The sequence below is a fragment of the Pan troglodytes genome, chromosome 10, assembly GCF_028858775.2.
Source record: "Pan troglodytes isolate AG18354 chromosome 10, NHGRI_mPanTro3-v2.0_pri, whole genome shotgun sequence".
Lineage (NCBI taxonomy): Eukaryota > Metazoa > Chordata > Mammalia > Primates > Hominidae > Pan > Pan troglodytes.
Genome location: NC_072408.2, coordinates 98,785,365 through 98,810,827, shown reverse-complemented (window position 1 = coordinate 98,810,827; position 25,463 = coordinate 98,785,365). Strand labels below are relative to the sequence as shown.

At 37.7% G+C, this 25,463-nt stretch overlaps 1 long non-coding RNA gene across 1 annotated transcript in view; it reads left to right on the top strand.

Moving 5' to 3' along the window:
• Positions 1–2,641: 2,641 nt before the first annotated feature.
• Positions 2,642–25,463, top strand: part of LOC107967785 (uncharacterized) — a 54,276-nt gene continuing 31,454 nt past the window's right edge. The window contains exons 1-5 of the long non-coding RNA XR_008538543.2: positions 2,642–2,695; positions 4,303–4,365; positions 5,559–5,661; positions 9,411–9,496; positions 13,467–13,541. This is a non-coding gene — a long non-coding RNA (uncharacterized LOC107967785). The remainder of the gene's footprint in view (positions 2,696–4,302; positions 4,366–5,558; positions 5,662–9,410; positions 9,497–13,466; positions 13,542–25,463) is intronic.

Below are 25,463 nucleotides of genomic sequence, written 5' to 3'. Positions count from 1 at the left end.
TTGTTTGTCTTCTAGGTGTCAAGATACTACAAACAAATAACCAACTCTGTCCAAACCAATAAGAATGCTAAAGATTAACTCCACAAATGCAGGCAGTTTCAGAAAAGTATACCAAAATTGAATGGACCTAATGAAATGACAGTAGGAAAATAATAAAAGTTATTTGCAGTTTTTGTTTAATTAAGAAAGCTGTTTTGCATTTCAATATTAATGTAAGAACTTTAGGCTGAATGTCTCCTGTCTTCAAACAGGGCCACAGGTGAATTTGAGAGAGAACCCAGGGACAGATGGCAGGAATGGAGGTGGGAGTGGAGGAGTGACACTATACACTTGGTCTGGCCAGATGTATTGAACTTTGATGTGACAAACCCAGGTCAGATATTCTCAGCGTTGAGCAAACTTCTGAATATCCTGGTCAGTCTTGAAGTACACGTTTTCCATTTCCTTTTTCTGTTCCCAACATCTCTGCTTCACTGCCCACGTACTGAAACACTGAAACACACCCAGTCAGATGTCAGACTAGGTTGTCTCAGGCTCTAAAATTACCCAACATGCCATTGATTAAAACCCTTACTTCCCATCCAAGAAGTCCAACTCAGGGAGTTAGAAATAAGTATGTGATTCTCTTTATAGACTGGCATGTAAATTATGAACTTGCCTTTTAATGAAAGACATTTTAATATTTTATTTCTAAGCCTGGCAAGATATAATAACTTTAGGATGGGAAGTAAGTGCCGCTCCCCACTCCTGAAGCCATGACAGGCATTGTTAATCCATCTCTGGACTCCCTGTCATTGGTCCTGGTCTTGGCCTCAGAGTAGTTTACAACACGGTGTTACAGGTAGCAACTACCACTTAGTTGGAGTAGGCTTGAAATTTAAACTCCTTGCCATCTTTGCACTACATGCACTACATGTTTTAACTTACTACGTATGTAAGTAACAGCAAGATACTCTGACACTTTGTCCTATGCATATGATATACCTTAAGATATTTTAAATTATAAAAAACATTAAGTCTGCCTAATTATCTGTGCTTGGGTAACCCAAGAAAAAATACTATTTTAACACCAGAAACCTCTTTTTCAAAGTAGTTATCAGCAAAAACTATTTAATGTCAAGGACTACCATTTTATGGATTTCAGAAAGTGCTAACTAATTAGCTTTGGTGTTTGGCAAGGGCAACGGGTAGTTTTAAGACAGAAAAATGGTTTTAAAAAAGTGGACAGGGCAGGAGGCATTGCAGAGAAAGGCATGAAGGATGAAATAAGGTCATTCTTCCTTCTCCTTTAAATGGCTTCTCTATGTGTTTCTCTCTCTCTATCTGTCTGTCTCTTTCTCACTAGCTCATACATACAAAATAAGACAATTGCATTCATTATCTATGATAATGAATGAAATGAAATATGAATGAATGAAATATGCCTTGCATATGGGGAGACTCTTCAATCATCAGTTTCATTTGTGTAAAATTATGTTTTGAGGTTTTACAGAAAAAGGCAGAATTGGAAAGTTTCAAAGGATTTGGGAATCAAAGACCTTTTGTGTGAATCTTGGTGCTGCCATTGATACTTGCCTGTAGGAATAAGGGAAAATAATGAACCATCATGGAGTCTTGGTTTCCTCAGGAAAATGGCTGAGATGGTAATAGTACCTATCTTTCAAGATTTCATGAGCACTAAATGACTGAACTTTTCTGACAACACTTTAAATCAGTAAAGTGCTAACAAATATGGGCTATTTTTGATAAATGATATGTGGAGAACTTATAAAAATACAAAACACACAGTATCTATTGCTATTCATCAATGTTATTATGAACATACGTTTTTAATCTTCAGTTAAAGTTTTAAAATACTAAACTTTCTATATTTTCTGTTTTAAAATAGAGGCAATATTATTGAACTTAGATAACTCTTTATAATATTTCTATTTCCTCTAATTTTTCTGGGTATTAATAACTTTATATATTGATTAATGTAGATTCAGCAGCAACTTCTATTAGACCTTTATCCACAGGTATGAGAAGCACAGTGGTCACTCCTGGTTGGCCCACGTGTGGGGCAGTTATACGTGACATTCTATTAACTTCAGGAAACTGTGCAATACCTTATCTCCAGGTTTGTCTAAAATTGAGTTTGGATTTCCACTCAGTGCTTTTGTGGTCCAGCAGTCATCAGATAAACTGCGATCTCTTTATTTAATATTTAGTTCAGGCTAATGGGCTGAATTGACTAAACACTCAAAATCCTCCCACAGAAAAACCAGGTTCCTCACTGAATTCTCTCTCAGTTATTTTTTCCTTGGAATATTTGTTAATACAATTGACTTTCACTGCCTGTACTAATAAAAGCAGAGCTCAGGTGCAGATTATCCAAAGTGAATGCGATCAGTCGCAAGAAGCTACTTGGAGGTACATAGAGATAGAATTGAGAAAGAGCTTTTTCAGCCTTTTAGAAGAGTCCTCACTAATATGGTTAGGATCTGTGTCCCTGTCCAAATCTCATGTTCAATTAGTAATCCTCAATGTTGGAGGTGGAGCCTGGTAGGAGATGATTGGATCATGGGGGTGGTTTCTCATGGTTTAACACCATTCCTCTTGATTATGTTGTCACAATAGTGAGCTCTCGTGAGATCTGGTTGTTTAAGAGTATGTAGCACCTCCTCCCCTGCTGTCTTGCTCCTGCTCCGGCCATGTAAGACATGCCTCATGCCCCCTTTACCTTTTGGCATGATTGTAAGTTCCCTGCAGCATCCCCGGAAGCTGATGCCACTATGCTTTCTATATAGCCTGCAGAACTGTGAGCCAATTAAATCCCTTTTCTTTATAAATTACTCAGTCTCAGATAGTTCTTCATAGCAGTGTGAGAATGGACTAATACAGAAAATTGGTACCAAGTGGTGGGGCACTGAAAATGTGGAAGTGACTTTGGAACTGGGTAATGGGCAGAGATTGGAAGAGTTTGGAGGTCTCAGAAGAAGACAGAAAGATGAGAGAAAATTTGGAAGTTCTTAGAGACTTGTTGAATGGTTGTGACCAAAATTATAGTAATATGGACAATGAAGTCCAGGCTGAGGAAGTCTCAGATGGAAATGAGGAACTTATTCAGTACTGGAGAAAAGGGCTCTTTTATTATGCTTTAGTGAAGAACTTGGTGGCATTATGCCCATGCCCTACGGATTTGTGGAACTTTGAACTTGAGAATGATGATTTAGAGTATCTAGTGGAAGAAATTTCTAAACAGCAAACCATTCAAGATGTGATCTGGCTGTTTTTAACTGCCTACGCTCATATACATGAGCAAAAAAATAACCTAAAACTGCAAGTTACGTTTAAAAGGGAAGCAGAGCATAAAAGGTTGAAAAACTTGCAGCCTGGCCATGTGGTAGTAAAGAAAAGCTCATTCAGGGGGGAAATTAAAGCAGGTGGCAAAAATTTGCATAAGTAAAAAGGAGCCAAGTGCTGATGGCCAAGACAATGGGAAGAAATCTTTAGAGGCATTCCAGAGAACTTCATGGCAACCCCTCCCATCACAGGTCCAGAGGCCTAGGAGAGAAGAATGGTTTCATGAGCTAGGCCCAGGGTCCTGATGCCCTGAACACTGGTCCCTGCATCCTAGTCACTCCAGCTCCATTTGTGGCTAAAAGGAACCCAGGTAAAGCACAGGCCACTGCTTCAGAGGGTGCAAGCCCTAAGTCTAGGCAGCTTCTACATGGTGTTAAGCCTGTGGATGTGCACAGTACAAGAGTTGAGGCTTGGGAACCTCTGCCTAGATTTCTGAGGATGTATGGAAGAGCATGGATGTCCAGGCAGAAGCCTGCTGCAGGGGCAGAGTCCTCATGGAGGACCTCTACTAAGGTAGTGTAAAGAGGAAATGTGGGGTTAGAGCCACATAGAGTTCCCACTGGGGCACTGCTTAGTGGAGCTGTGAGAAAAGGGCTACCATCCTCCAGATCATAGAATGGTAGATCCAGTGGCAGCTTGCACTCTGTGCCTGGAAAAGCTGCAGACACTCAACACCAGCCTATGAGAGCAGCCATGGGAAGGGACCCCTACAAAGCCACCAGGGTGGAGCTGCCCAAGGCCTTGCCTCAGAGTGCTGTGGACATGAGACATGGAGTCAAAGGAGACTATTTTTGAGCTTTGAGATTTAATGACTCCCCTACTGGGTTTCAGACTTGCATGGTGCCTGTAGCTACTTTCTTTTGGATGATTTGTCTCTTTTGGAATGGGAATATTTACCCAATGCCTGTGCCCCCATTGTATCTTGGGAGTAACTAACTTGTTTTTCTATATTTACAGGCTCATAGGTGGAAGAAACTAGCCTTGTTTCAGATGAGACTTTGGATTTTGGACTTTGGACTTGTGAGTTAATGCTGAAATGAGTTCAGACTTTGGGGGATTACTGGGAAGGCATGATTGTATTTTGCAATGTGAGAAGAACATGAGATTTTGGAGGGGCCAGGGACAGAATGACATGATTTGGATCTGTGTTCCTGCCCATATCTCATGTTTAATTGTAATCACCATTGTTGGAGTTGGGGCCTCGTGGGAGGTGATTGGATCATGGGGGTGGTTTCTCATGGCTTAACACCATTCCCCTTAGTGCTGTCATTGCAATAGTGAATTCTCGGGAGATCTGGCTGTTTAAAAGTCTGTAGCAACTGTCCCCTCTTTCTCTTGCTCCTGCTCTGGCCTTGTAAGACGTGCCTGCTTCCCCTTCACCTCCCGCCATGATTGTAAGTTTCCTGAGGCCTCCTCAGAAACTGATGCCACTATGCTTCCTGTACAGCCTGAAGAACTGTGAGCCAATTAAACTTATTTTCTTTCTTTCTTTCTTTTTTTTTTTTTTTGAGACAGAGTCTCACTCTCGTCCAGGCTAGAGTGCATTGACGTGATCTCGGCTCACTGCAAGCTCTGCCTCCCAGGTTCACACCATTCTCCTGCCTCAGTCTCCCAAGTAGCTGGGATGACATGCGCCCACCACCACGCCTGGCTAATTTTTTTGTATTTTTAGTAGAGACAGGGTTTCACCGTGTTAGCCAGGATGGTCTCAATCTCCTGACCTCGTGATCTGCCCGCCTTGGCCTCCCAAAGTGCTGGGATTACAGGCATGAGCCACCACGCCCAGCCTAAACTTATTTTCTTTATAAATTACCCAGTCTCAGGTATTTCTTTATTTCAGGGCAAGAATGAACTAATTTACTCACCAAAATATCCTTTCCCTGAGAACCAAGGAGACTGCCTTCTTCCTTTGCCAAGCACATCTTCATTATTTTGCAGACAGATCCTAGTTCTACCCATATTTATCACTGACATCACATTTGTTTCTCATGATTTTTGTGGTGTGCCAGTTAACACCCTGCTTGCACTTCTTAACCACATTGAGCCATTATATGACTGGCTTTAGACTAGTGCTCCCCAGGAATGACCCCTGGGGCTTCTTAGAGTTGAACTCTACTGTGCCTCAGTATGTGGCCAGAATATTGAAAAGTTCAAGCGAATTGTGCTGGTACCAGAGATAAGGAAGTATCTCTACTTTTTGTCTTCCTCTGTAGATTTCTCCCAGAAGTAACAGATGACTAGGACAAGCTGTGGTGAGAGAAGCCATTGGCTGCCATCTAGACTGTGTTGAAGGCACACAGTCACTTGTTAAAGGCAGTAAGTGTTCACGGCTGACCTTTGCTTGGACAGGTTAGCCTTCTCCTCTCCTAGTTTCAGTGCACCCTATTTTGTGGACCTAGATTAGCATATAGTGGCTAAAATAATGTAAGGACTATTTCTGTGCTTTAGTGCTTTTTGATTTTGTGCTTTTCATCCTGAAGGAACAGGAGAAAATTAGAATGAGAAGTGGTGGGTTTGAGCACTTACATTTTCCATCCCCACATTCCGCTTCTTTCCTGCTCCTGGGTCCATAATGAGAATGGAAAACATTATTTCCCATGTCAATGACAAATGGCATCTTAGAGTTCAGCTGCTTCCCATCACACTGAGTGTGCAGATTTACATCTCTGTAAAGCAAAGAGGAAGCTTATTTGGACTACTATCTACTTATTTTAATTGTATTTTAATAAATGCTTACTATTTACAAAGTGTACAAAGAAAGGTAACTACTTTCTTCTGGTACCAAAGCCATTAGCTATGCAAGACAATAGTAATAGGAATTTTGTAGGAAGATTTGCTTCTGAGTGGAAAATTCAGTTGCAAATACAGGAGAGGTGGAATTCAACACTGTGAACAGTTGGTAAATTATGTATGTCATCATACCCTGTGCAAATGACTGGCACTGTTCTAAATCTTGAAAACCATGCACATAGCTCCCCAGGCTTCCTGCATATCCCAAAATGTGACGAGCAGACTTCTGCAACAGGGCCTTTTCACTGCTTTTCCCCCTACCTGGAATATTTTCCAACCAACTATTTCTCTGCATAGCCCCTTCTCTGTTTTTTTTTCAGTTCTCTCTTTTTTTTCAGGTTTCTGTTCAAATATCACGGTAGTAGATCAGCTACTTCTAAGCAGCTTTTGTCAAACGGCAACTTCCTATAATCCCTAATCATTCTCTTTTCCTCTTACTCTGTTAATGTTTCTTCTTGGTGTAGTTCGTCACCTGCCATATTATTCATGTATTGGCTTATCTATTTCAGTCTCCTCCTACTAGAATGTAGCTCTTTTGTTCTCTACCAAAGGCCAAGAGTCTAAAACACTGCCTGGCCCATCATAGATACTGAGTAATATTTGTTGCACTAATGGTTAATGCAGCCTGGAGGGATTGTTTCACCAGCTCACAAGTCAAGGTTTATCTATGACACAGCTCTGGGTCTGTGGCCAAAGAAATTAGTAGTATTTATAGCCACAATTTATCAAGTGCTTAGCCTACCATTTTCTGGTTACTTTTTATATTGTATCATTTTATCTTTATAGAAACCTTATAAATAGGAGTTTTATGCCAAATTGAGAGATGAGCGAAAGGTAGATCAGATAGGTCTAAACAAAGTGGCCAAAGCCACACGGCTGGTAAGAGGGGAAGCCATGTCACCAAGACACATCCTTGTGACTCCAAAGCCAAGATTTATTCCACTTCACCAGGCTACCTCTTAGAATAAGAGCAAGAAGACCAGAATGTTTTACTAATTACTCAGCAAAGCTCAGCTTAGTGAGCACTAGCTAATTGTGCATTTAACTAACTAACTAACTAGTTAACAAAGATCTGGCTTTGAATCCTAGTTCTGCCCTAGGAAAGGATAACGCATCAAGTAGTTCTGTCTTTAAAATCAACTTATTTGAATATGATCAACCTGATCAAGAAAAAATGACTTCATTGTGGTATAATTTATATACAATAAAATATACCCAACTGAACTGTACAATTTTAAAGACTTTTGACAAATCTATATGCTGTGTAACCACCAGCACAACTAAGACGTAAAACATTTCATAAAAGATATAAAATCTTTCCATCATCCCCAAAAGTTCTCTCGCGCCCCTTCACAAACTCTTGCCACCTCATCCCCTCGGGACCCAGGCAACTACTGTTATGCTTTGAATCTCTATAGCTTGCATTCTTTAGAATTTCATTTAAGCAGAATCAGACAGTATGTACTCTTTATGCTGTTTCTTCTGCTGAGCATAATGCTTTTAAGATACATCCATGTTGTGTGCACCACTCTTCATTCTTTTTTATTGCTGAATATATTCAATTATATGAAATTTAGTTATCCATTCTCCTGTTGATGGACATTCGATTGTTTTCAGTTTAGGCTGTTACAAACAAAGCAGCTGTGAACATTGTATGCAATTCTTTGTGTGGATGTAAGTTTTTATTTCTCTTGGGTGAATACTTAAGAAGGGAATGACTAGGTTGCCCATGTAAACATGCTAAGTCCATGTTTAACTTTATAAAAAAAAAAGCCAAAATGTTTTCAAAAATAGTTTTCTCATTGAGACATCTCTTAGCATGGAGTTGCTCATCTGTAAAACGAGATATTTGACTAGATGATCCCTAAATTCTCTTTCAATGACTTGTGGCTGTAGGACCTGCTGCTGTGTTGGATTTCTGACTCTTGTCTGTCTTGAGCTGCTACACTTTATTATTTTTCTTTTTTTCTTTCAAATATCTTAATTGCTGTACCTCTATCTTGTTCCTGTTAATGTCAAGAAAATGATGATGATAGTAGAAAGCTTTGTGTCAAGCACAATGCTAAATATTTTGCCTGATTTTTCTCTTTTAGTCTTCACATAAGCATTTGCAGTAGATACTATTTTTATATAATCTGTCTTAGTGATAAAGAAACTGAAGCTGAGAAAACTTAAGTAACTCCCCCAAGTTAACAAAGCTATTAACAGGTAGAGTTGGGAAGCAAAATCAGGTCTGCCTGGATTACTTCTAAATTACTGATTTCTTGACCCTCTCTCTGATACCTTAGCTCCTACTTCTTCATTTTTTTATATGACCCTAGGACCTGCCTGGCTGTATTCTGAGTATAATTCACCTTCCCAGTGTTGTTCACCAGTTTTCCTTTCATACTGTGGCATGACATCAGTGTTCAATGACCCAGCAATTTTCCAGAAGGCAACAAAAAAGGCAATTTAGAGAGTGAGGAGAGCTTAAGATCATCTTACTTATGTCAGCTCCATTAAGTTTTCATTAACAGTCAGAATGGGGTTTCTTAAATCAGCATAATGCCAGTAAGCATTGCTTTGAGAAAAAAAAAAAAGAAATGCTTAACTAATAGGATATCTTGTCGACATTTTATCTGACTCTACAGAGCCCAGTCATTTGAAATCATCATAGAGGTCATTGCCAATTTTGCACTGAACAATCCCTCTTCTCATCAAGTGGTGAAATTTCCATGCTAGCTTTTTGCAGGAATCAGAACTTGTTACTGGCTCTTCATGCTTTTCTCTGCAGTCATCATTAGGCATAACATGGACTCAGATGCTAAGTATTATCATTTAGATTAGTAAAGTATTGTGTGAATATCCTGAACATTTCCCATTTAATTATTTTTCGATATAGTCTTTTGAGGCAAAAGTGAAGACTTGTACCAATCTCATGGCTCACATGCCACTATAATACCCATGCTATGTTATGTGGCTTGTGAGAGAACCATTTCTTACCTCCACAATATTTATAGTGCTAATCAACCATTACCATTAGAAAAAAAGCAAGAACATAAATTGACTTAAACAAATCCTGATGAGGGTTCTGAAATTCTTTTCCCTGAGATAACCTCTCTTCTACTCTTTACTTACAGTCTTGAGGAGTTAACCTAAACTCTAACTCCTCCATGAGCCTACTGTATTTAATTTTCACTGTTTTTATTCTTTGAATTTCTAAATCATTTATAGTCATCCTGGATATTTTAAATGTAATTTTCTGTTTTGTTTTGTCACTTGTGTTTCACTCATAGGGAGGCATTGTAGCATAAAGGAAGAATATTAGACATTGAATTCAGAGAAATATTGGCTTTACCACTAAAAAACAATGTGACTCTGGGTAAGTTTCATATATTCTATGGGTCTCAATTCCTTCATTAAAAAAAAAGATAGTGGTCCTCGCAAATTATGGTGTCAAAGCTGTCTCTCTGCTGGTTCTTGCCAGCAACAAATGACAAAATGTATGAAAATTTTAAATTCTGCAAGACAGAGCCATGTCTTATGCCTCTGAACATATTGCATCCTCTCATTCATTTAATAAAAATTTATTTGGTACCTATTATGTACTAAACAGTGCACTTGGTACTAGGAATACAGTCATGAACAAATCAACTCTCCCTCTCCTTATGGACTTGTGGTTTAGCAGAGGACACAGAAATGTGGTAAATCCAAATGATGACATGGTTTTACAAACACTTGAAACATCAGGGAGTTCTCCATACAGTTACTAAAATCAAGGATGCAGAACAAATTTGTTCCCAAGCTTTTGCTGGAGACCAGAAAAATCATACCGATGATGGTGTCTCCTCCCTCTCCCTGACTTTCGTGTTTATACATACTTCTTCCTCATGTGCCTTATGAATATTTTGTAATCAAATAAACAGAGGCATGTTCTAGACAGAATGTAGATTCTCTCTCGTTACAAACGTGTTCCAATTATAATTATTTCAAAGTATTTTATGGTAAGAAATCTCATATTTAAGAGTCAATGTTTTAGAGTTTTTGGAGTTACTTTTGCAATCCGAAGCTTTCTGATTGGCTGACATTATCATTGCTATCTCTATAATTACAGGCATGCATCATTTAATGATGGGGATACATTCTGAGAAATGCCTTGTTAGGCAATTTTATTGTTATATGAATATCATAGAGTGTTCTTTTACAAACCTAGATGGTATAGTCTACTACACACCTAGGCTATATGGTATAGCTTATTTCTCCTAGGCTACAGACCTACACAGCATGTTACTGCGCTGAATATAGTGGGCAACTGTAACACAACAGTGAGTATTTGTATATCTAAAAATAGAAAAGGTACAGTAAAAATGTGTTATTATAATCTTATGGGACCACTTTCATATAGGTTATCCATTGTTGACCGAAACGTTGTTAATGTGGCACATGTCTGTATTATCAAATATTATTTGAGTGTCTACTGTGGGTTAAGCACTGTACTATGTACCTAGGATAATTCTGTAATGAAGAAACATAATTTAAATAGGGAATCAAAACATGTGTATTTGATTGGAAAGACGTAATGCAGAGCAAGTCTATATCTGGTAAGGTAAGGCTGAAAACAACTAAAATTACGAGATAAAATACAAAATGCTTTCATAAAAGCATGGAAAAATCTAACATGACATAATAAGACATTATTTAAGAGCTAGAATTTAGAGAGGTGAGCAGATCATTGCTTCGGCTTTCAGGACCTTTGCAAACTTAGATTAAATAAATTAACTTAAATTAGCTATCAAATATAGCTGTGAGTTTGAAGGGTTCATAGCCTGGAGGAAAACAGAAGTAAAATTCAGCATCTGTCAAAGGTTGCCAAAGTAGTAATAAACATGATAGTTATCCGATCCCTTTCCTAGGGCACCAGATTTGGGCACCACCACATGTGATGTGGGGCGGATTGGCCAATAGAAGCCAAGTGAAGTCAGACGCTCAAGATGTAACTAAAGGTAAACCAAAGTGCTTGTTGTAGGGACAGAAGGAAATTTAAGCATGAAGCAGTAGATTCAACCAAGTGCTCAGACCAGAGGGAGCAGTGTCAGAATGGAGAGCAGGAGGCAGAACCTAGAATTTTGTAGTAGGGGTTTGAGCAGCTGGATCTTACATAAGGTTAATGAGCCAGACTGAACATATAATATAAATCAATAATGACAGAAAGAGTTATTCCACATGTGAGACTTTTATTTCAAGCAATGTTTGCTAGAAAATTAAATTTGAGCCCCACTTCACAACCCCATTCTGCAATTCCATCTGTACCATGTTAAATGGTACATGTTAAATGTAAAATGTCCAGCTAAGGAAGAAGAAGAAGAGGATGAAGGAAGAAGGAAGAAGGAAGATGCTCAAATAAACATATTATCTTGTATGTATTTCTGGAACAGAAAAGATTTTCTACCTTTAAAAGCAATGGTAAATCTCAAGAAGAAATGCTTAAGAGGGCCGGGTGCGGTGGCTCACGCCTGTAATCCCAGCGCTTTGGGGGGCCCAGGCGGGTGGATCGCGAGGTCAGGAAATCGAGACCATCCTGGCTAACATGGTGAAACCCCGTCTCTACTAAAAAAAACCAAAAAATTAGCCTGGCGTGGTGGCGGGCACCTGTAGTCCCAGCTACTCAGGAGGCTGAGGCAGGAGAGTGGCGTGAACTTGGGAGGTGGAGCTTGCAGTGAGCCAAGATGCGCCACTGCACTCCAGCCTGGGCGACGGAGGAGACTCCATCTCAAAAATAAATAAATAAATAAGTAAAATAAAAGAAGAAATGCAATATTATCAAATGCCTATCAAATTTTTTGAAAGACAAAAAAGAAATGAATTTGCTATAAATATAATCAAACATTAATATTTTAGTACACAAAGAACACTACATTTAAATTAAAATATTAAGATCCTAATAAGTAGTTGACATAGAAGGATAATTAATAAAATATAAGTAGATAAATGAAACAGATTAATAGCATAATCATATTAGGCAATATTTATTGAATCTTTACTATGTACAAGGAACCATACTACGTACTTTATACATGTTATTTCATTTAATCCCCACAATCCTAAAAGCTAGATTCTATCATAAGTCCTAGTTTATAGATGAGTAAATAGGTAGAAACGAGCCAGGGGGCCTTAGGGCTGAGTTTTACTTCTCAATTCCTTTTGTATTGATTAAATTTAGCCTGTTGTTAGTCTTATTATGTTCATCAAGGAGAGTGTCAATAAATATTTATTGTTCATGGTAATATATAGAAACAGCCTCAGACTCATTTGACTTATACAGTATTACCTACAGCAAATACAAAATCTTATTATGAAAATTATTCTAAAATTTCTTTGGAACCTTAGGAAAAAAGTTAGTAAAAAATTTAGAGAAGTGACTACAAAAAATTCTTTTATTGTTGTGTCTTTAGACTTTTAAAAAATATACTCTTGTATCTTTTAAAGCATGTTGAAAAAGTTACGTCCATGTTACCTTTCTTTTTAGTTTTTCAAGGCCAAGAATTTGATTTTCAATTAACTTTATAGAGGTCTATATGCATTTTGAACATTTAGTAAATGTATTTGATGGAAAATAACTTAAGAAGATTTTGTTTATTGAAGCTGAGGGAAAAAAATAAGGACTTGCAAACCAATTGATTCCAACATCTGTCATGTTTGGACAGAGTGTTTAAACAACAGTTTTAATACAAATTGAGTTTTGGCTGGAAAACAAGTTCTTATTTCAGAGATGGTTTACCTCAAAAACATTTTGAAGATAAATGTTTTTTTACCTTTTCCAAACATTTATGCTAATTCAAGCACGGGCAAGTTTAAAAGCAGAAAGGAGAAAAGTCTTGGACAAGGAAGAATTGAAGATACTAGTGAGAAAATTGGGCCCCTATGATACCAGCACGAAGCCTTGTGCATTTGATTTCTCCTTTCCCTCCACCATGCTTATCAAATCAGTCAACCAGTCTTAGGAATTGTCTACAATGTCTCCCAAGTTGTTCCCATTTCCTCCTAGTTGCATTGCTAGCATTGCAATGCACGCCTTGACCCTTTTACTCCTAGACTATTATACTAATTTATTATTCCATTTCCCTATTTCTGGATTCTCTTACCTTCCATCTGTTGCCAACTGACCACCGGACACATTTTCTTAAAGGATCACTTTCTCTATGTCACTCTCCTTCACAGAATTTTTATTGTTTTCTTATTGCCTCTCAATTTGAGTCCTTTAGCTGATAGACTTTCACATCTGATTGGCAACTGCACAACATGGTCTAATTTGTCTGTTTCTCTGGCCTTGTTTCTAATGTTCCTGGATGCAGAGACATACCTATTTGCGGCCTACTTCCTATTCTCCAAGTGCATTTTAATTCCCCTGACTGCATGATTTTGTTCAGGTAATTATCAGTTTTCTCAAATTTGATTTTCCATTTTCATAATATATTGTGCGAAGGTAGAGGGATTGTCGTAAAGTGTGTCTAGATTCTTAGGCCAAGGTGTTGTATTTCCTCTCTCCATCTACTTTAAATAGACTTGGGACCAGAAAAGCCAATGGTGTAACACTATGTTCAAGGTAAAGGCCTGAGAAACTGGGGGCTGCTGATGCAAGTTCTGGAGACCAAAGGCCAGAGAATGTGGAGTTCTGATGTTCAAGAGCAAGAGAAGAATGTTGTCACATGTTCACAAGACAGAGTGAATGAGAATTTGCTTTTCCTCTACCTTTTAGTTCTTTCTAGGGCCTCAGCTGATTGCATGGTTCCTGCCCACATTGGATGAGTGTGGGTTTTGCTCACTAAGTCCACTGATTGAAATGCCAATCTCCAGAAATGCTGTCATCAACACACTCAAAATTAATGTTTCATCAGCTATCTGGGTATCTCTTAACTCAGTCAAGTTGACATCTAAAATTAACCATCACATGGGCCTACTAAGAACTCTCTTATACTTTTAAAAATAATAAGTAGGCATAGATAGGAAAATAAATAATAATATTGCATATTTAGTTAGATCAGAAACACTTCCTGGCTCTGGTCAGAGTGTAGAAAGCTAGAATGTTGCTTCCACCTTAACAATAACAAAAAGCCAGATAATCTTCAAAATCATAATTTTTCTTGACCTCATCAGAAAATTGATAACACAAGGAAACTAATTAGCCAAAAATCTGAAGAAAGACAGGCACCTCCAAGGAGAAGTGGGGATGTGAGTACTGGTTTACCTGGGCACTGACTTACCTGGACACTGGTTTACTGGGGCAGAGTGAGGGAGGAAGACTGAGTTGTCACAAAAGTGAATAAAAAAATTCAGATACATTTTTGATTGAATTATTAAAAGACAAGGGTGGCTTCCTGGGTGTATAGAACCCACAGGAGCTGCAGATGCAAGAGGAGTTTGTGTTTGTGCACATGTTCTTCTCCATAGACTACACGGTGCACCCTTGAGAAAGATGGAGAACAGGGCAGGAGCTTAAAAACACTTTCTCTTTGATACCAAGCTGGCAGTGGATGGAGCACAGCAAACAATGTGGAAAACACATGACACTTGGTCCTGATCCTTCCCTCATATCTTTCCTACAGGAAAAAAGCCTTCCATCTTTGAGGGGAAGCACAGAAAACTCTATTGCTCCAATGGCACAGTTAAAATCTATTGCAGCTAATCAGGTGCCAGAGAAAATAAATTCTTCATCACAGGGGGAAGAGCAGAAACTCACCCTCTACCCAGATCATTAGAATTCTCCTTTTGTTGGAGAGTTGTAGGATCACTGAAAAAGCCCTATACCCAAGACCCAGAGACATAGGACCCACCTAAGAGAGAGGATGAACCACCACAAGAGAAAACTTCCCTCTATCACTCAAACATCAGGTTAGCAAATGTCAAATAACATGTCACAACAGTGTGCCACCGTGGCCCTGGCAAAGCATAGAGAAAGACCCTTTCAGGGGCACAGTGTCTCAAGAAAGTCTAAAGCGGGGGCTGGACGCGATGGCTCAGGGGCTGGGCGCGGTGGCTCAAGCCTGCAATCCCAGAACTTTGGGAAGCCGAGGCTGGCATATCACCTGAGGTCAGGAGTTCAAGATCAGCCTGGCCAACATGGTGAAATCCAGTCTCTACTAAAAATACAAAAAATCAGCTGGGCGTAGTGGTGGGTGCCTGTAATCCCAGCTACTCGGGAGGTTGAGGCAGGAGAATTACTTGAACCTGGGAGGCGGAGGTTGCAGTGAGCCATCATGCCATTGCACTCCAGCCTGGGCAACAAGAGCAAAACTCCATCTCAGAAAAAAAAAAAAAAAAAAGCCTAAAGCTGAGGTTGAAAGTGGTTAGAACATTGAGAGAAACCCTACTCTAAGCACGAGGTAATATGAAAGGAATATGAAACTGGTGGTGCACTGAGGGTAATCAGAGCAACATCACAACCCAACCCCAGCTCAACTTCGGACTAGATTGACTCATCAACTAAAAAATCACAGGAAAAACCAAGGTAACAAAGATGATGATTGCCTTTGACAGGATTATCAGTAGACTAGACATAGACAAGAAAAGGCTTCACAAATTTGACAATATGTTAGTAGAAATTACTCAAAGTAAGAGATATAGGAGTTAAAAAATAATAAAATTTTTAAAAAGAACATCTGAGAGCTGCAGGACAATGTCAAATAGTCTAGTACCTACATAATGGGTATCTTAGGAGAAGAAAGAGAGAAGAAAAACTTGAAGATTAAGAATTACAATAGATTTCTCATTTGAAACTATACAAGCCAGGAGACAGTACAGTAACATCTTTAAATTGGCAGGGAAAAAAAAAAAGCCCTGTTAATCCAGAATTTTTTACCCAGCAAAATATTTTCCCGAAACAAAGGATAAATAATGACTTTTTCAGACAAACAAAAACTGAGTTAATTCCCATGATAACTGCCTTACAAAAAAGTGTTAAAGAATGTCTTTCAGATAGAAAGGTTTTAACACCACATAGAAACTTGGATCTATATAGAAGAAGAGTTCTGAAAAATAGTAAAAATAAATTTTAATATAAAAATTATTTTTCATTATTTTAATCACTAAGAGATAATGGTTTGTTTAAAGCAAAAATAGTGGCAATCTATTCTGGGTATGTAGTGTATGTAAAAGTGAAATATCTGATAATACTAGCATGAATAATGGAAGGGAGAAGTTGGTAGTATACTGTTGTAAGTTTATTACACTACAAGCAAAGTATTATAATATTATTTTAAGCTAGACTATGATTAATTAAAGAGTTATATTTTAAACCTTATGGCAACTACTAATTTTTTTTAAATTTTTTCTTTATGTTCTGGGATACATGTGCAGAACATGCAGGTTTATCACATAGGTATACATATGCCATGGTGGCTTGCTGCACCTACCAACCCATCAGCTAGATTTTAAGCCTTGCATGAATTAGGTATTTGTCCTAATGCTCTCCCTCTCCTTTCCCCTAACCCCCTGACAGGCCCCGGTGTGTGATGTTCCCCTCCCTGTGTCCATGCGTTCTCATTGTTTGGCTCCCAATTATGAGTGAGAACAAGCGGTGTTTGGTTTTCTGTTCCTGTGTTAGTTTGCTGAGAATGATGGCTTCCAGCTTCATCCAAGTCCCTGCAAAGCACATGAACTCATTCTTTTTTATGGCTGCATAGTATTCCATGGTGTATACATGCTACATTTTCTTTATCCAGTCTATCATTGATGGGCATTTGGGTTGGTTCCAAGTCTTTGCCATTTTAAATAGTGCTGCAATAAACATATGTGTGCATGTGTCTTTATAGTTGAATTATTTATAATCCTTTGGGTATACACCCAGTAATGGGATGGCTGGGTCAAATGGTATTCCTTGTTTTATATCCTTGAGGAATAGCCACACTGTCTTCCACAATGGCTGAACTAATTTACACTCCCACCAACAGTGTAAAAGTGTTCCTATTTCTCCACATCCTCTGCAGCATCTGTTGTTTCCTGACTTTTTAATAATTGTCATTCTAACTGGCATGAGATGGTATCTCATTGTGGTTTTGATTTGCATTTCTCTAATGACCAGTGATGATGAGCTTTTTTTCATGTTTGTTGGCTGCATAAATGTCTTCTTTTTAGAAGTGTCTGTTCATATCCTTCACCCAATTTTGATGGGGTTGTTTTTTTCTTGTAAATTTGTTTAAATTCCTTGCAGATTCTGGATATTAGATCTTTGTCAGATGGGTAGTTTGCAAAAATTTCCTCCCATTCTCTAGCTTGCCTGTTTATGATAGTTTCTTTTGCTGTGAAGTAGCTCTTTAGTTTAATTAGATCCCATTTGTCAATAAAAAATTGTTTTAAAGGTTTAAATAATAATAAGATAAAAATACAGGCATACCTTGAAGATATTCTGGGTTCAGTTCCAGATCACAGCAAAAAGCAACAACAACAACAAAAAGAATATCACAATAAAGTGAGTCACAAAATATTTTGGCTTCCCAGTGCATTTAAAAGTTATGTTTACACAGCACTCGAGTCTATTAAGCATGCAACAGCATTTTTTCTTAAAAGGCAGTGCACATCCCTTAATTTAAAAAATACTTTCTGGCTAAAAAATGCTAATGATTATTTGAGCTTTCAGCAAATCCTAGTCTATGCTGGTGGAGGGTTTTACCTCAATGTTGATGGCTGCCAAATGATCGGGATGGTGGTTGCTGAAGGTTGGGGTGACTGTAACATTTCTTAAAATAAGACAATAGTAAAGTTTGCTGCATTGATTCACTCTTGCTTTCATGAAAGATTTCTCTGTAGCCTGTGATGGTGTTTGATAGCATTTTACTCATAGTAGAACTTCTTTCAAAATTGAAGTCAATCTTAAACCCTGCCACTGCTTTATCAACTAAGTTTATGTAACACTGTAAATCCTATGTTGTCATTTCAACCATGTTCACAGCATCTTCCCCAGAAGTAGTTTCCTTCTCAAGAAATCACTTTTTTTCAGTCATATATGAGTAGCAACTCCTCATCCATTCCAGTTTTACCATGAAATTGCAGCAATTCAGTTGCATCTTCAGACTCCACTTCTAATTCGAATTCTCTTATTCTTTCCTCCACATCTGCAGTTACTTCCTCTACTCAAGCCACGAATCCCTCAAAGTTATCCATGAGAGCTGGAATCAGCTTTTTCAAACACCTATTCATATTGATATTTGACTTTCTTCCATGAATTATGGGCATTCTTAAGGGCATCTAGAATGGTGAATCATTTCCAAAAGATTTTCAGTGTACTTAGCCCAGATTCATTAAAGGAGTCACTATCTATGTCAATGATAACCTTATGAAACGTATTTCTTTTTTTTTTTCTTTTGTCTTTTTCAAGAGATGAGATCTCCCCTCTATCACCCAGCCTGAAATACAGTGGCGTGATTATAGCTCACTGCAGTCTTGAACTACTGGGCTCAAGCAATCCTTCTGCTTCAGCCTACCAATTAGCTGGGACTATAGGCATGTGCCACTGTGCCTGGATAATTTTTTTTTTAATTTTTTTGTATAGATGTTGCCCAGGCTGGTTTCAAACTCCTGGCCTCAAGCAATCCTCACACCTCTGCCCTCAAAAGAGAGGTGGCATGAGCCACCACTTGTGGCCTTGAAATGTATTTCTTAAGTAATAATACTTGAAAGTCAAAATTACTCTTTGACTCATGGATTATAGAATGGATGTTGTATTAGCAGGCATGAAAATAACATTAATTTCCATGTATATCTCCATCAGAGCTCTTGGGTGACCAGGTGCATTGTCAATGAACAGCAATATTTTGAAAGGAGTCTTTTTTTTTTTTTTTCCTGAGCAATAGGTCTCAACAGATGGCTTAAAATATTTCAGTAAGTCATGCTGTAAACAGATGTGCTGTCATCCAGACTTTGTTGTTTTATTTATAGAACACAGAGAGAGTCAATTTAGCATGATTTTTACAGGCATAAGAATTTTTGAAATGGTAGATGAGCACTGGTTTCAACTCAAAAAGTTACTAGCTGTGTTAACCCCTAACAATAGAGTAAGCCTGTCCTTTGGAGCTTTGAAGTCAGGCATTGACTTTTCCTCTCTAGCTATGAAAGTCCTAAAAGGCATTTCTTCTAATATAAGGCTGTTTCATCTGCATTGAAAATCTGTTGTTTGGTATAGCCGCCTTCATCAACGATCTTAGCTAGATCTTCTGGATCACTTGCTGCAAATTCTCCATCAAGCACTTACTACTTCACCTTGTGCTTTTATGTTACGGAGGTGGATTCTTTCCTTAAATCTCACAAAGCAACCTCTACTAGCTTACAAATTTTCTTCTGCAGCTTCCTCATCTCTTTCAAGCTTCGTAAAATTGCAGAGAGTTAGAGCTTTTCTCTAGATTAGGCTTTAGTTTAAGGGAATGGTGTGACTGGTTTGATCTTGTATCCAGACCACTAAAACTCTCCCTATCAGCAATAAAGCTGTTTTTCTTTCTTATCATTCGCATGTTCACTGGAATAGCACTTGGAATTTTCTTCAAGAACTTTTCCTTTACCTTTACAACTTGATTGTTTGGCACAAGAGACTTCGCTTTTGGCCTGTTGCAGCTTTCCACATGCTTTTCTCAGTAAGGCTAATCATTTCTAGCTTTTGATTTATAGTGAAAGCTGTGTGATTCTTCCTTTCACTTAAATATTTAGAGGACATTGTAGGTTTATTAATTGGCCTAATTTCCATATTGTTGTGTCTCAGGCAATAGGGAGGCCCAAGGCAAGGGAGAGAGATGGGAGAACAGCCAGTTAGTGCAGCAATCAGAACACATACAATATTTACCCACTGCATTTGCTGTCAGATTGGTGAGGTTTACAGTGCCCCAAAACAATTACAATAGCAACACCAAATATCACTAATCCCAGATTACCCATAACAGATATGACAATAAGGGAAAAGGTTTAAATATTTTGAGAATTATGAAAATGTGACACAGAGATATGAAGTGAGCACATGCTGTTTGAAAAATGGTGCCAATTGACTTGTTGGGCGAAGGATTGCCACAAAGCTTCAATTAGTAAAAAATGCAGTATCTGTGAAGCACAATAGAGCAAGGTGAATAAAACGAGGTATGCTTGTGTTCTCTTTCTGGTTACCCCACTCTATTCAGTATAATGTTATTGTCATTCTCTTTTAAAATTTGATTGCATTTACATATTACTTTTCTGTTTATAGCCTCTTTTTAGATCTATCTGCCATAGTTTCATATTATAGAGATTTTTAAGAACTACATACATATTTTTACCTTGACATTCTGTACAAATGAAATGCAGATTTACATTTGAAAAAAAACAAAACGGGACAAAAACAGAGTTGTATCACAATTATGCTAAAACTACATTATGTATCTGAGTTAAAGGATACAAGAGATAAAGAAAATTGGTTTAAACATGCAACTTGAAAAATGATAATGCCAGTGGAAAACATCTTTTCAATATTGCCCTCCTGTGAGCACATGTACAAATTTGATTTGCAATATAAGCAGCAAACCTTTTGAACAAGGAAAGAAATTAATATGTACAAACGCATGATCTATGATACATCAAAGACTGGAAAAGCCACATGCTTATTCTAATAAAATATAGTATCAACATAAAATAAGAAGTGATTATTGATAATCTTAGGGCAGAAAGAGATGAAAGCAATTCTCAAATAAAGTTTTCATTTGGTCTTTCTATAACTATATTCATTGTTCTTCAATTTTAATAAAGCACACATAAAAAGTAGAGCCAAAATTTGGCAATAAACTACACATTCTCTATTTATCCCCCTGGGTCACCTTAGGATGATCTGTTGTTTTGATGGCCAACAGGAAACATTTAAGTTTATCTAAACTTGGCAAATACATGTACAGGATTTGCAGTTAGATTGGATTTGAATGTAGGCTTGTGTAAGTTGCTTAACATTCTTGAACTTTATCTTCAAATGAGGCAAATATTTAGAGATTTTGCTGGATTCATTGGTAAACACAGGTAAAACACCAAGTAAGGGAATGTATTTATCAATTATTCATTGGTAAATTCAGGTGGAACACCAAGTAAGATGCTCAACATTTAGTACATGATAGGGATTAATCTTATCATCAAGAAAGCAATGTGGTGGAAATAACCTGGATTAAAAGACTGGACATTTTTTTTTTCTGCTCCTGATTCTGAAGGAATCTTAAGTGACTTGTGCTACCTCTCTGGCCTTCAATTTCCTCCTCTCTAAAATGAGGAAGTTGGAATATCAGCTAGTTAAACATTTTTATAAGTAACCAAACCCTTTGTGCAAATGTAATCTTAGACAAAAGGTCAGTGTTTGAAAGTTGTAAAGGCAGTGCTGGTGGAATCAAGCTAAAGAAGTGGAGCAGGAGCTAAACTTTCCCTCTCCCTATTGCCTGGAGCTGCCTGAGGCACCACACAGGACATCTTGGATTCAGCAGAGGATAGGAATAAATGATTGCCAAGAAGCTTTGGAACAAGTCTTTCTGCTCTTTGATGTTTGCATAGTGTGTTAGCTGGATGATTTTTCATTAAGTCAATTCTTTATTGCATTTCTCTTAGAATGGTCCCAAACAGTAGTCTTACAACAAAAGCAATAGACTTTTAATGATTAAATAAATTTAGTGACCCAATTCATTGCTCTGAACTCATGATATTAAAAATTGAATCAATTTGTCATAACAGATTTGCATATATATACACATATATATGTGTATGTGTATGTGTGTATATATATATATATATATATATATATATACGCTTCTAGTCAGGTCCCATACAACTGTGTTGGGCCTCTATATTACCTGAGACACAACAATATGGAAATTAGGCCAATTAATAAACCTACAATGTCCTCTAAGTGTTTAAGTGAAAGGAAGGTCCCATACAAACTATCATAACTGGTAACTTGAGGACAATATGTACATATGTCTTTACTTGTCATTTAATTTCCATCAGATAGGTGTCATCAGCTTCGTATTAGTCAAAATAGAATTCCCAAAGGTTAATTAATAATTTTGTTGAATATTCTTACTTCTAAATTAGATTTAATTAACTGTATACTAGGTTCTGTTCTCATTTTATCTTCAAATAACCCTTTGCAGGAGGTATCATTATTGTCATTTTATAGATGTGGAAAATGTAACTCATGTTTAAGGAACTTACCTGAAATCACAAAGGGCTATTAAGTGGCAAGGCCAATATTTGATCCCAGGTTTCTTTTTTTTAAAGACAGATTCTCCCTTTTTTTTTTTTTTCTTTTCTTTAAGACAGAGTCTCGCTTGGCCACCCAGGCTGGAAAGCAGTGGCACAATCTCAGCCCACTGCAACCTCTGCCTCCCAGGCTCAAGCACTTCTCCCATCCCAGCCTCTGGAGTAGCTGGGATTATAGGTGCCTGCTACCACACCTGGGTAATATTTGTATGTTTAGTAGAGACGGGGTTTCACCATGTTGGCCAGGCTGGTCTTGAACTCCCGACATCAAGTGATCCGCCTGCCTCAATCTCCCGAAGTGCCGGAATTACAGACATTACAGGAATTACACTGCACTTAGCCAGAGCGCAGGTTTCTTGATGACATAGTCAGTCCTTTTTTTTGCTAAGCTATGAGAGCCAGTGGAAATTTAGACAGAACAATGCACAAGCTTTTCTTTATTGAGGATGTGTTCTTATTGCCTTGCTTGAGAATTTCAAGTAGTTCAGAGAAGCTCTCTGAATCATCTGATGACACACAGTTAATAAGTATTCAGGCTGGCCTGGAGTTTTCAAAAGCATAATGGGTAAATACTCTTCATGTTTTAAATTATAGTAAAAACATTTGCATTCTGATATTAATATTTATTGATTTTTTTGAGGTTCAGTGAATAGTTCTCATGATAATTCCTAAATCTTTAGAGAAAACCTGCATTCATAAATAACAAATTGTGTCATTATCTACATCTGTTCTCATTTTCTATAGGCTTAAAAATTCTGTATTATGGGAGCCAAAAGAAATGGCTGCCAACCAGTGTCTCTATCGAATTTTAGCTCATTTTTCTCACTTAATTCTTTATTTGAGAATGAAATGCTTATCCAAAATAAATAAAGGACATACTAAATTGCAATGATTAGCATGCAATGAGTGTCAGATTCCATTTTCTTATGGAAATCGAGTAAAATCCAACATTTTAGCAATACTATTGTGATGTCAGCTGCCCAATTAGGCTGTTATAACTGCAGGAGCTACCACTTTATTTTATTTACTTATTTATTTATTTACTTTGAGACACAGAGTCTTGCTCAGTTGCCCAGGCTGGAGTGCAGTGGTGCAATCTTGGCTCACTACAGCCTCCACCTCCAGGGCTCAAGTGATTCTCCTGCCTCAGCCTCCTGAGTAGCTGGGGTTACAGACATGCGCCATCACGTCCGGCTAATTTTTGTATTTTTAGTAGAGATGGGGTTTCGCCATGTTGGCCAGGCTGGTCTTGAACTCCTGACTTCAGGTAATCTGCCCACCTCGGCCTCCCAAAGTGCTGGGATTACAGGCGTGAGCCACCGTGCCTGGCCAGTAGTTACTACTTTAATATCACATTGTGACATCATTAGCTTGAACCATGCCACAGCAGTATGAAAATTAGCAAGTTTCATGTTTTAAAAGAGACAATATGAACTTTTCCTGCTGCTTAAATTTGTTTTATGTGTGTGTGTGTCAGAGTATGGGTGGTGACAGAGGACATATGGAGCAAAGTTATGTTTTAAATTAATAACAAGTTGCTTTTGAAAAGTGTATATTCAGAAATAAAATCTAAGGTGTATTTTAAAAATAAAAAACAAGATGAGTCCTTTTATAATATTATTATTATTATTAATTATTATTGTATACCCTTTGTTAGCTGCCTGAAATTTTTTTCTGGAGCAAAATGAGCCAGAAATAAGCAAGCAAGCAAACTGAAAAATGCACTACTACTTTATAACCTCAAAATTATATTTAGCTACTGAAGCCATATTAAAAGAATATTTTGAATGGATGAATAAAAATATGTCATCATCTATTAACTAGTGGCAAAATGTCCTTCTTAAAATTTGGCACACATTCTATTTTTATTATAACTTCAAGTTGTACAGTGTAATTTCTAAAGCACGTTAACATGTATTAGTATTATTTCAACTTCACATAACCTTAGAATATGGTCAGAGCAACTATCCATATATTTGTTTCACAGATGAGGAAATTGCATTTTGACTTTCCCTAGGTCACACAGATTCATTTTTATTGTTTGCTATCTATATGATCTTGAAAAACATGACTGCTCTATACCTCAGTTGTGACATCTATAAAATGAGAATAACAAGTAGATATGTCTTGCAAGGTTGTTGCGGGAAATAAATGAGATAAACCATCATAAAATCTTGTACAGTGCCTGAAACATGGTAAACAACTATAAATGTTAACTGTTGCTATTTTTATTGCTTTTTTAAAAAATTGAGAAAGATAATTACATTATAGAAAAGCACAGAGACTTCTATAATACCATATATTACTGAATACTTCTGTAATATCTGTATAATGTGAAAGGTCAACATGTTTCCTTTAGATTCATTTATTTGCTCATAATTGCTTTTAGTTCCCTTTGCTTATGGGATTCATTTTGTTTCTTGCCAGTGTGTATCCTCTGGTAGTTCTTTCATGAGGGCCTGTGAGTCATAAAGATGCCTATACTTTGGGCATCTTCTACTTTATCTTCTTGACTGTTTAAACATACTCTTTTTAAAATTTCATTTTCTTTGTAGTAATCTGAGTTTCCTTGGATGTAATTTGTTCCCTTTTCTTTTCTGTTTTTTTTCTTTTCTTTTCTTTTTTTTGAGATGTAGTCTCGCTGTGTCGCCCAGGCTGGAGTGCAGTGGCGAGATCTTGGCTCACTTCAAGCTCCGCCTCCTGGGTTCACGCCATTCTCCTGCCTCAGCCTCCCGAGTAGCTGGGACTACAGGCGCCCGCCACCTAATTTTTGTAATTTTTTGTATTTTTAGTAGAGATGGGGTTTCACCGTGTTAGCCAGGATGGTCTCAATCTCCTGACCTCGTGATCCACACGCCTTTGCCTCCCAGCGTGCTGAGATTACAGGCGTGAGCCACTGCGCACAGCCAATTTGTTCCCTTTCCTTTTCTTCTGATTTTCTCTCATTTGGTTTCCTTTTGGCATCATAGATTCTTTTTGTGAGCACATTTTGGAATGGATAATGTTACTATGTGTGTTCTGAGTGGTGTAGACTTTCTGTCTACACCCAAGGAACTTCAGATTAGTATAAAAAGAATGTAATCTTAAAATGAGTGTGTTTAAATATTCAG